The following is a 12,895-nucleotide window of genomic DNA, read 5'->3' on the forward strand; positions in this document are numbered from 1 at the left end:
TGAAAATGATCACAAAATCACAGAAAAGACTGCCGACGTCTTCAGCAGACAACCTACATAATGAGGCGAAGTCTAAAAAGTGAACACTGTTTAAAATATTTCTGATTTTTTTTTCTTATTATTTTTATATGTCCTGCCCAGCAGTGTGGCACAAAAAAAAAAAAGATGTTCTAGTGTGAAGGTGAGGCCCAACAGATTCACTTTCACAACGGCTCTCACCATCATGCTCCACTTGATGCATATATGAAACTTTACTAGAAATCTCTCTGCGGGTTTCTCAAATGTAATGGAAAAGTCTGCCTCTAAACCTGCAGAGAGAGAGAGAAAACAAAACCTAGAAACCACGACAACAATCAACATACACATAAATGTTAACATTTCTAACATCATTGGAAAGTACGCAGCACATGGATGTACGCTGGCATGCATCTACACACATTGTGCTTAACAATTTAAACTTATAATGCCCTAACTCTTTCTTTTTCATTTCAAATGGCGAATATAAACACAGCCACACTGAGATGAGTGGGTGGGTGTCCCAGTGTGGACAGTCTGTCTATCAGCAAACACTGTTTTATGCTGATAAGTCTCAGGCCTCCCACAGCATGAAAAGCCTCGGTAGTTTCCTAAAACCAAAAACAGAGGTTAATGGTGTGAGTTACAGAGAACCACAACTCTTGGCAACAAAACAGAATCGGCACAAATACATAAAAAAAAAAACATGCTGAAAAACACATTATAGTACCTATTAGTTTCAGTTCAAATGTGGGGGGAAAAAATGAGTTTTTTTGGAACAAATTCCTGCCCAGGTCAGAGAGACAATGTGTTTGTTGTTAAGAGAGAATCTTGCATTGCAGAAATATCGCTTGGCTACACCCAAGCTTAAGAAAGTCAAGTTCAAATACACCGAGAAGTCTACGTGTGAGTACAGTCCGAGTTTGGACTGTATTCCAGTCCGAATGTGGAGTGGGTCCGTTTTGCATTCGATTGAATCAGATTTTGAATATAACTGGAATAAAAAGGTGTAGGATTGAGATGTGATTGGTGATCAGGTTTTGGTAGTTGTTTCACACTTTGAAGCTGACAGATATATATATAAAAAAAAAAAAGCTGCATCACTTTCCCAGACTCTGCTGTGTTTGTTTGTTGCTCTCCTCATGCTTTGATTTGACTGTTTTTCTTCTGTTTCTGTGTAAAACTCCAGACTGATCTTCATGTCATTTCTCGCTTCCTCCTCCAAGCTTTTCCATCTCAGTATAATTTAGATGGGACTCTTTAGGTTAGGTTACATTTTGTGTTTATTATTCCAGGTTTTGTTTGTGAATCCTCACTGTGATTAATCATGGATATAATCATCATTGCAATTATTTTCGATAAATGTAAATAATCGCACTCGTATCAAAATAAGTGCAACTGATCGTTTATTTTGAGACTCGTGCATTTCTAAAAACTAGACTTTCATCAAATATTTAACCAAGCTTCTACATGCCACATTCCAGATGCTAAATGGATAAATAAATATTGAAGTGGAAAAGACGGCGTTGGAAAGCAGCACTTTTACCTTTCACCCTTTTCTCACACCGTTAAAAGTACATTTCTACGCCTGCAGCCCTCATTAGTCAAATCCCTTCCCTGACATTCCTCAGATAAAAAAAAGGCAAGAAAATTTGAAATATAGATGTCTAATTAACTTCATCCTTACTTTGAACTGTTAGCATGACATTCATAAGTCTGCTAACTACTGAATTTGGCATTCCCTGGTGGATTTGCAGCGGTAGCCTGGTGTAAAAGCAGCGCTCCGCGGTTAGCGGTGCAGCGACAGACCACATCAAAGCTTCCCCCTGCTGAAGGACTCGGTGTTTGAAGTCAGGCGGATTTGGATCCCTTTGAGATGCATCATCATTTACCATTGATGACTGTTTATTACTGCGGCAGAGATAAGGGAACGTCTGCTTCGGAGTGCCTGACAAGCCGCTTCAGACCGTTGTCCGCGTGTGAACTGAGCTGACGGAGTCCTGGTGAGTTTAGGAAAACGGACTGTAGGGGCTTTAATTGGCCCCTCACTCCGTAACCACATGTGGAGAGAATTATAGTGATAATTAGGGAGGAGAACAATGCTTCTTGTATATGAATGCAATGATAAAAAATGTAGTTTAACTAACATAGCGTGTTTTTTTTATTTTGTGTGCCAAAAGTTATTTATTTATTTATATTTTGCCCAATTCATCTTTTGGCAACAAAAACAAGCCTTGACTTTTATTGTTCAAAGAAGAAAAAGGCAATAAAAACACAAAATATACTTTAGTGACAATTGGCAGCAAAACTGCATTTTTTAAAATGTTCTTGTATGAACTATTGAGAAATAGAAAATAAATCATACTTTTGTTTTTTTTTGTTTTTTTACTATATGATGGTGTTCATGGACAAAGCGTACATCTACATTCCAACAAATCCTTGTTTCCCGTCAGTCAAGCCGTATGATGGATCCTGTCATGATGCCAGGTTCAGAACGTTGCCTTTGACTGATAAGTGGAACGAAAATGTCAGTCAAGATAAAACGGTTCCCTTTGCTTAAACCTCTGGAACAGAAACTTTACATAAGAGACTCAACTTTACACTGAGGGTCAGGGTTATGTTTTAGTGCCTTTTTACAGTTTTACTATAACAATTTAAACTACATCTATGCAGTAAATTTACATTCAAAACAGACTGAAATTTTGAGATAAAAATTAGAAATTTTCTAGGCAAAGAAACATGGACATTTCTGAATCAAAACTCAAAATTCTATTTTAAAAAAAAAATTTTTTTAAACTTTTGGACAAAAGTTGAAAATCTTTTTTAGATTTTCAAACTCAGAAATTTCCATGTTTTTTTTCTAGAAGATTTCTGAGACTAATCGCAAAATTTCTGAAATTTTTTCAGAAATTTACTTCTCTTGTTTTCCTATCTACAATGACTCTATATTGTCATACATTAAAATTACCCACCTAAACAGAGTGGCACTAGATGAAAAGGCAATAAGTGATCACAAATTGGGCAAAGTGACAAACTAACCCGCAGTCTGTCAAAAATCCTACTTTTTTTTTTTTTTCCTCCGAAGAGTTTCTTGCGGCGCTAGTGGCTTGTATTTTTCGCAACAGTAGGCAGACAGGAAAGAGGACGAGGACATGCGGCAAAGGTCGCCAGGACCGGGAGTTGAACCCGCGGCATCCGCGTCTAGGACTAAGGCCTCCAAAAATGCTATTTTTAAATAAAATTTGTAAAAATATTAATTGAATCTTCTGAGGCATGAAGCTAAAATTGCATACAGAGATGTCCGTGGGCTGTGAGGTTCACCGTTTCCCTGACTTATCCGACTCCTCTCAGGTGAAGGAGAGCTATTATCTGAAAATAGACGGGAAAAGAAGACGCACACTCAGATTTCGAGCCATGTTGAGCTTCCAGCAGAGTCTTCTCTTCCTCTGCCTTCTCTTTTCTGGTCCAACATGGCCTTTTGGTACTGTCACCTCCTGTTAGCGTGTCGCTGCTTTCTCAAGTTTTGTGAGAAGTGACACCGAAGCGGTTGGGAGAGGCTGTGATCACTTCACACATCAGTGTGACTATGTGCACAGATAAGGCACTGCAAGACTCTAGGTTTGAAAAATGAGGTAAAAGATGTAGAATGACCAGATTCTGAAAGTATGGTAATGGTTGGTATGGTGTGGTTCTCTGTTCTGGTTTTAAAACAAGAAAAACTGAAATGTCCGACATCATTGGTTTAGGTATGATGGGTATAATAAAATATTAAGGGGGCAATATTTTGTAAAATCAACTCTTTTGAGGTTTACGTCCTGTTATATTATTATTCCCCTCATCAAAAACATACTTTGAGTGTTGCCTTGGTTCTTTCATTCATGTTTGAGAAATCCTTTAATCTCCCGTGCCAACCATTCAGCCTGGGCGGACCTAGCCCCGCCTTCGGCACACAGCTCCTCCTCTTAGCTGCCGTTTCCAACCTTCTGAGCTTCTGCCTCACAGACCAGCCCTCCCCCGCGGTGACCCCACTCAGCTCCTTCAGACTAGCCTGCAGCAATTAGCAAACACTCATCTGAGCTCATTATAGGAGCTACTTTTGAGTGCAAAGCAGGTGAAAACGTTGCTAAAGGGTTAACAGAGGAGCCATGTTGTGATGACTTCCTGAAGGCGGAGTCTTCAAAACAGCAGGGGTTTTTAAAGAGACAGCGACCCAATTTACAAGGCGTTAAATTACAAAGTCAAATTTATTTTAAGTCATATTTGATATTTTTACAATGACTGAAGTTAGTTACTTGATAGTGCTAATAACTGGTGCAGAACAGTGATGCTGATACTGCAATGAAATCAAATACTAATTGACTCTACTTATGTTAGAGAGGATTTTATTTAGGGGCGTCCTTCTCAGTCCTGGATACTGAACTCTGGCAGCACAGACTGCGAGCCACCGAGGCTGTCTTCCTTCAGAGGCCTGTGTTCGGCCTGATGTCAGCGTGACTTACAGGACTTCATCATTGGCTCAAATCAGCATCAAAGTCGCGGCTGTTGCAGATGGACGCTGTGGGCCCCGTCGCCTCGGCTCGTCTGAGCGGCGCTGTAAACTGCTCGTTAATTAGGCAGAGCCGTGTTTCCCATCAGGCCGAGCTCTGCCCTGTGCAGCCGTCGGTGCTTAACCCTTTCCCTCCGCTCAGACAACAGATTGGCAAGATCTGATGTTACTCACTGTTGCACACCACGCACTTTCCACATATCTGTGTTTCCCTCGCTCCACGTTGGACGCTACTACTCTCTCAGTCACTTGTTGGCATGCATGTCTCTGTCTTCTGATCAACATCTGAGTGGAAAGTGATGCTCTGCTCCTTATAGTGAGCAGACTGGAAGACCGGTGGAAGAAAGTCATTTCTTTCATCCACCAATAACCTAAATTAAAAATGAATTTTCCTTTATTTATTTACTACTTTCAGCACATGAATGCATTCTTAAAGGGGCGGTATTATGTATTCTCTAAGCACATAGTACCGTTTTATAGCACAATCAAGTAACTATGTTACCTTTAGTAGATAAAAAAAAAAGCTCTATATATCAAATATGACTGAAAAGTAATTTGACTTTGTACCTTAAAAATGGGCCTCTGTCTCTTTAAGAAGCGTGTGCTCTTTCTGACACGTATGGAAGTAAATATGTGCCATCGGAATTTGAATAAAAAATGCCTCTGAAATTTGAATGTTTTATATTAGTGCTAACTTTTTCAGTGTTAAAATAAATTCAGAATATATTTTTAACATGAAAAAAATTCAGTGTCATTATTTGTACATGAAAAAAAAATTCAGTGTCATTATTTGTACATGGTTGCAATTTTCATGTATTAAAAAAATTCACATTCCTATTTCAAAGTGATCAAATTTTCAATATACATATTTTTCACAGTTTAAATTTTCAGTGTTAAAAAATTCAGCATATAAAAAAATTCAACTTTTCAAAATTCAAATGCAATATTTTCAGTGTCCTCCAATTCAACTTGCTCAAATTCGCTGTCTCAAATTCAACGTCTAAAAATTCGCTGTAAAAGTGGCGAGGTGACTTCAGGTCACAGACATTAGCAATGGATGTCAGATTCCAGGACCCAGCTAATCACGTGACGCAACCGTCATATTGAAGAAATACCAGCGTCACCCAGGCTGGCGACCATGGAGGCGTAATGCTTTCATATTTCTGTAGTATATTTTATTTTGCGCATGAAGTTTGATACATTATCTTAAAGCTTGATTTAAAACACGGTTTTGGGCCGTTGTTAATCTTACACCATGTAGTGCTAGCATATTACCTCTCGCTACCTCCTAGCCCCCCCAGCCCCTCCCCGCTGCCCCTCACCCAATTTACCCCGTTTTATTTCAAAAAGAAATACCACTTGCGCCAAGTCTAGAATCTTGAAAGAGAACTGATGGGTGGCGACTTTCTGGGTTGTTTGATTGTTGTCTTAGGTGAGACTGAGACAGGCAGTCTTAGTAAAGTGTAATTTTTCAGGAGATGCTACCGCTAATATACTAAGCTAATATGGCTGCCTTGTGTGCTTCAAGGAGGGGCTGTGATAACTTCCGACATTAATTATAACCACAACCCCATTCTGTTCAGCTACTGTATTGTTCAGGTGACTTCATTTATGAATTAATTAAGAAATTTGTTGTCATTACAACATCATCCAAAATGCTGCTTCTCTTATCTGACAAGTGTTGATATACAATATTAATTTACATTCTTTTTATTTTGCGGTATAAAACCTCTTCCGTTACCTAGCAACACTATAAACAACTCCCTTTGTTTTTTCAATTGATTTTAACTCATTTTCAAGAAAAATGTTTGCTTGTAAGTACATATTTTAACTTATTTCAGATTAAATATCATAATTTAATTTATATTACTGTGATTTCTCAATACTGACCTACTGATTTCAAAATACATTTTTATTTTACTGACAATTCTTTTGACATGTTTTTTTCTCTCTCTCTTTTCAAGGAACTTTTGCTGGATCATATTTTTGATAGACTCTGTGATCGTTCGGAGCATGTCCTTGACCGTATGCCCCTGGATCTGGATTTCCTGGACTTTATCTGCACTCTAGAACTAATTTTTTTAAATGCCATGTCTTGTCAGATAGATGTTCCTTCAAATATTTTGGATGCGTCAGCTCATTTGCACAGACTAATTAATTTAGAAAAACAAAGTGAAGAACAACAAACAACTGTTGTGCATATTGAGCAAGGACCAGCTGGGCGACAACGGATGGTCATATCCTCAGACTACCTTTGCAGTCTTTTAGAACTCCATCTCCCTGTCCCATGCATCGCCAAACTCTTGGGTATATCTAGACGGACTGTATATCGACGGATGGCAGAATCTGGTCTTTCAGTGAGGGCATTATACACCACCATGTCAGATGATGACTTAGACCAATGTGTGAGAGAGACATTAGATCCAGGCAGCCTCACTCTGGGTACCGAATGGTAAAGGCCCTTCTGCAAGCCAGAGGACTGAGGAGCTACAATCTAAAGCCAACTTCAGCTTCGATCCAGAATCAGTTAGGATCGCCGCCACAGCTAGAGGATCGGACTGACGTTTCCGTCTGTGCAGTCCCGTTCTGTTTAGGATCCTGCTCAGAGTGTGCCTGCTATTATTGGTTTCAACCACAGTGCAAAGCAGCATCAGTATCTCCGTGTTTTAGACTAAACATGAAGGGAAACTTGACCAAGTCCTGTTAGCCACTGTACTAGCCTGGCATAATACCGCCACTTCCTGGACATAAAATTATCATGTTTATACAAGATGCGTATCATGTTTTAACAAGATAACTATCACGTTTTAATAAGATACGTATGACGTTATAACGTGATAGCGCTCGATTTTTTTCCCCTGGATTAAATAGCAATAAGCTTCCGTACCAGTTTCAAAATTCACCATTTATGAAATGTAAAGCAAAATGCTGATCATGTTACCACAAAGGTGAATTTTAGTGTCTTTATGGTAGACATGTTTAAGAACTAAAATGTTCTAAATTTGTAATTTGATTGTTTTTTCTTTACTCAAAAGGAACCTAGTAGGTACATTTGTACATTGTTCTAGGACTTTACATTTCTTGCATTATAAGAATCAGAAAAAAGTTTTGTTTGTCTTATGTAATTTATTTTCTAATACTTCAAGCATATATGAACTCATCTAAGTACATTCAATAAAATTTTGCATAAAAAACCATTTCAGTTTCATATTTAAAACTGCCTGTATAAACAGTACAGACTCAGAGAAATGAAATACCTACTCTGAACATTGTGTCATTCTAGTTCCTCTAGTAAGCACTAATATACAACATTCAAATTTCAGAGGCATTTTTTATTCAAATTCTGATGGCACATATTTATTTCCATAAATATGCATGAGAAGATAAAGGCCAGCCACAGTCCCAGAGCTCCCTCGTCGCCTCCAGGTGGTCCCACAGCTCCCTCGTCGCCTCCAGGTGGTCCCAGAGCTCCCTCGTCGCCTCCAGGTGGTCCCAGGGCTCCCTCGTCGCCTCCAGGTGGTCCCAGGGCTCCCTCGACGCCTCCAGGTGGTCCCATGGCTCCCTCGTCGCCTCCAGGTGGTCCCAGGGCTCCCTCGTCGCCTCCAGGTGGTCCCAGGGCTCCCTCGTCGCCTCCACGTGGTCCCAGGGCTCCCTCGTCGCCTCCAGGTGGTCCCAGGGCTCCCTCGTCGCCTCCAGGTGGTCCCAGGGCTCCCTCGACGCCTCCAGGTGGTCCCAGGGCTCCCTCGTCGCCTCCACGTGGTCCCAGGGCTCCCTCGTCGCCTCCAGGTTGTCCCAGGGCTCCCTCGACGCCTCCAGGTGGTCCCAGGGCTCCCTCGTCGCCTCCAGGTGGTCTGGCCCCTGTGCCGACATTGTCCGCCGGATCCAGGGATCTCCAGGGATTCGGATCCTGCGCCAACGAAGTTGCCCCCTTAGTGGATGGATGGATAGTTTTGGCCCCACTTGGAGAACATTCAATCCCCATGAAGACAGAAGAGCCCAGGCTGGGTTCCCGAAGCTGCGGCAGCGGCTTGACGCCCCCTACACCTTCTGGGCTAATTTACCCACCGACCTGCAGCTGAACCACAAACACCTTCCTGAGCAGATGGATTGCCACAGCAAGGGGCAGTCATGTGGCAATCCACAGCAAGATGACCCAGGCAAACATTTCAGAAAATAAAAGAAATGTTTCAATCACACCTTAACAGAATTCAGAGACCAATGAACTAAACAGTCGTGATTTTAGACTGTGGCAGGAAGCCGGAGTACCCGGAGAGAAACCTGCAAACAGGAAACTACTTTTTGATTTTTGCTAAAAGAGCAAAAGAGAGGGAAGAAGACATGGGGCAAAGGTCATCTAGACAAGCCAAATAAATCAACAATCATTTTTTTGGACTCTAGGAGGAAGCCGGAGAGAACCGGAGAAACTGCAAACCCCATGAAGACAGAAGATCCCAGGCAGGAATTCAGACCCAGGCAAACGGTTTAGTCAAGGAAAAGAAAAGAAATGTTTCAATCACACCTGAGCACAATTTAGAGGCCAATTAACTAAACAGTCTTAATTTCAGACTGTGGCAGGAAGCCGGAGCACCCGGAGAGAAACCTGCAAACAGGAAACCTGTCAAATCTTTTTACCTTTAAATCCCATAATTTGATTTAACTGAACACATCAGGACACATGTTCAGTCCCAGTCAGATTTCTCCAGCCTCGAAATGGTCAATAAGGATTTGTTCTGGGATTCTTTCATCTTCCAATTTGTTAGTTTTAGCTCCTCTCCAAAAGTTCCTTGATCAAGAGGAGGGGCTGGAAAAACCGTAACGTCAGGTGTGACTTCATTTCTTACCTTTTCCCACAGACATCCGTTGGTTGTTCCTTGAACATGAAACGCTTTTCCAAAAGCAGTTGCTCCCATCATCCTGCGAGACCTGGGACACACTTTTGTCCGCTATCGTCGCCATACCCGACGTCGCCATGCATGAAAGGTCCCGATGAAGCGGGAGCGTGGAGGGAAAAGGCGCCTCCTTCTGGCACCGAGAAGAGCATCAGAAATGCTCCTTCGGGCCGTGCTCCATCGGGCCTTTGCTTTGGCCTTCCATCTGCTCAGCAAGGTGTTTCTGGGGTCCCTCAGCTGCAGGTCAGTGGGTAAATTAGCCCAGAAGTTGTAGGGGACGTCAAACCGCTGCCGCAGCTTTGGGAACCTTTTAAAGATCAAGTTGATGATAAAAATCTTGATCCCTACAGAAACACCTATGACAAAACCCAGCAGCCGGAATGGAAACATGCATGAGAAGATAAACACCAGCCAAAGTCCCACGTAGAACCTAAAAGTGAGCTCTGGCCGGGCCCACATGCAGAGGTTTTTTATCTTCTCAAGCATGTCAGCCATGTTTCCAAAAAGCTTCTGGGTTTTCTGAGCAGTTTTGGCAATCCAGTGGAACATCTGAACCATATTTAGGTTCTCTTGTAGATGTTCCACTGGCTCACCCATGTCGGGTATGATGCTCCACTCGATCCTCCAGCCTTTGGAAATTAAATAATTTACCGAAAGCTGGAGAATCATGAAGAGCACGACGAAGGAAACGGTCCAGCCAAGCCACACTGTGCACATGTAGATAAAGAAAAAACAGGCAGTCATGTGCACAGAGTGCCAGCTGGACAAAGCAGACAGGTTTCTAAAAAAGTGTTCCACAGGTCTCATGTCTTTTTCAAAGCGTCTCATGTTGTGGGTCATCTTAATGGGGTTTAATCCGTCCTCGCTCTCCTCATTCGCTCCATGATGAAAATGGATATGATCCAAAAATGTTCTGAAACGATCACTGATCTTCATTTTGGCTTCTGGTCTCTGAAAACTGTTTGGGCTCAATGTTGGAGCGCAACACATTAAGTCTTTAGAACTTCTTTGATCTATTGTGATGTACATGATGTCATCTATGACCTCATCAGTGAGCTCACTGGACTTCTGGGGCAAGGTCTTGCTTCTGATCGTTGCTATGGAAACGATCAGAACAGTTCTGAATGAGTCAAGCTGAAATAGTGACTAAATACTTAAATATTAAGTAATATTTTTTATTTAACATGAAGACATTAACAGTAGATTTCTACATGATTGAATTTTTGCGTTTGTGGTTTTCCGTACATGCTGTGGTATGAGTGGTTGTGTATTCCAACCCTGACTGGTTTCGATGGAGCGTGGCGGCGTGGCGAAGTGACCTGTAACGCCATTGCCATATGTTTGGCTCTAGATTCCACATGTTTCGACTGAGCTGCACCAAACTTGGCAAGAGTGATCCTGATTGGATGCCTGGTGATCCTATATCGTCATAGTCTGACGTCTAAGCCCCGCCCCATCAGAACAGGAAGTGCCTTTTTTTCTTGGAAAGCGCTATCTCTGGCTCTCTTGACCTAATCAAGATGATTTTGTGTTGAATGACAGATAACAATTGGGCTCACTTGCTTTAAAGTGCTAAGAGTTTTCAATGGAGGGCGTGGCCATGGCGACGCAGCGAAGTGACAGGTCACGCCCCTGCCATATGTTTGGCTCTAAATTCCACAGTTTCAAGCTGAGTTGCACCAAACTTACTGGGATGGATCCTTATCCAGCCCCAGACAGGAATTCATAAGAATCCTTGGTGGGCGTGGCCTAATTTATCTACAGCGCCCCCTAGAAGTTTTTAAAAAATCAGCCCCAAGTCATGCTTCAACCCAGACTCATGAAACTTGGTACACATGTGTATCTGGTCAGGACCTACAAAAAAAGTCGCCATGGTCCAAACTCAACAGGAAGACGGCCATTTTGGATCAAAGTTGCCATTTCCTCTTTTTTATAGACGTCGCATCTGATCGAACTCGTTATCAGCTTTTGAGATACGGACTTCAGAATCACTCAGCATAACCTTGAGGCACTGAAGGTCAAACAGTTATCACAGGATTTTTCATGTGGGCGTGGCTTAGTGTCAAAGTCTGACTATTTGCCATCAAGGTGCAATAACTTCCACATACAAAGTCAGAGCTGCATCAGACTTTCTATGTCTCATTATAGACCAGCCCTCATCACATTCACATGGTTACCTGATGACATAACCTAAGCCCCTCCCACTTCCAACAGGAAGTCACTATCTGGTCTATCAGACCCTACAGGAAGTTCTTGCTAATCTTTCACTACTAAACAGGAAGTGACAATAACTCATCTCCCGGATGTCAGATATCAGCCATCACATTTTTACACATGTGCTCCTTTACCCAATAACAACACTTCTGATAAGCAACTATCGACGCACAGTCGACAATAAACGTTTTGATTCATATTCAATTGCCCTGATTAAATGATTTTTTCCTGTGCCAGCACCACCTGTAATAAAAATGTGCAGTTGTTAAGGATTTATTCCATTAAGCTTGGCTAAACAATACTGCCTGATTTAATTAAAAACAAAACAGAGAACTGTTTTTCATTCAAAGATCTAATCAATGCAAGGCTTTCAATTCTTCTAATTTATTTTTCTCAAATAATGAAACGTCTTTACACTGCAGACTTAAATCAGGTGATCACTGTTTTCTATTTGTCTTCCTTTTTGTAATACCACACACTCCAAGCGTTCCAGTTCAACCTCAGAACACCATTCAGCCCATCGTCGTCCAGCATTACATCACCAGTAACATTGTCCACAGATTCCAACTCAAACTCACTCCTACTTAAATCTACGACAGACTTTACTGAAGGTTTTGTTCCATCAACAAATCCAAACAAACCAGTTCTGTAAAACTCACCAAAGGCTGCACAACTTGAAGGCTTAAGTTCACTATCAAAGCGATAAGGTAGAAATAACTGCATTATGCTTTGGTAAAACTTTTCTGGCTCTTTTGTTTCAGAGAAACGCGCATATCGAACAGCTGCTGGTTTTGTCCAAATTCTTTTTGCAATAAACCCAAAGTCATTATTCAACTTTATTGCATTTCTACATTTCTCATTTTTTGTCAAAACGCTATAATCTGAAGCAAACTTAACCAGGCACCTATTATTAAACACATTATCATTCGGCCTATTCTTATAGCGGTCAACTATCTCAGTCATCCACATGTCTTTTGGGGTAAGATCCTGTGATCTAGCTTTTGTCTCAAAACAGAAATGGGAAAACTCATTTTCACAATATTATCACCAGTTGGAATAAAAATAACGCTCCGAGAACACTCCTTTAAATGCATGTTGGTGAGTCTATACACTGCTTCCTGAGCACAAACATCACGGTTATGCAAATAGACTCTACCAAATCTCTTTAAAGCTTCTTTAGCACAAACATTTCCTTCTTTGGCTGCTTCTCTTTCTGTCCATTTCCTAGAAG

The 12,895-nt window shown here is 41.4% G+C and overlaps 1 long non-coding RNA gene across 1 annotated transcript; it reads left to right on the forward strand.

The window, feature by feature from the left end:
• The first annotated feature begins 8 nt into the window (after positions 1-8).
• LOC116735984 (uncharacterized) lies at positions 9-7,756 on the forward strand. Its single transcript, XR_004342465.1, has 2 exons — positions 9-2,018; positions 6,526-7,756. It is a non-coding gene; the product is annotated as an uncharacterized LOC116735984 (long non-coding RNA).
• The last annotated feature ends 5,139 nt before the right edge of the window (positions 7,757-12,895 follow it).

Source organism: Xiphophorus hellerii, chromosome 16, assembly GCF_003331165.1.
Source record: "Xiphophorus hellerii strain 12219 chromosome 16, Xiphophorus_hellerii-4.1, whole genome shotgun sequence".
In the NCBI taxonomy this organism is placed as follows: Eukaryota; Metazoa; Chordata; class Actinopteri; order Cyprinodontiformes; family Poeciliidae; genus Xiphophorus; species Xiphophorus hellerii.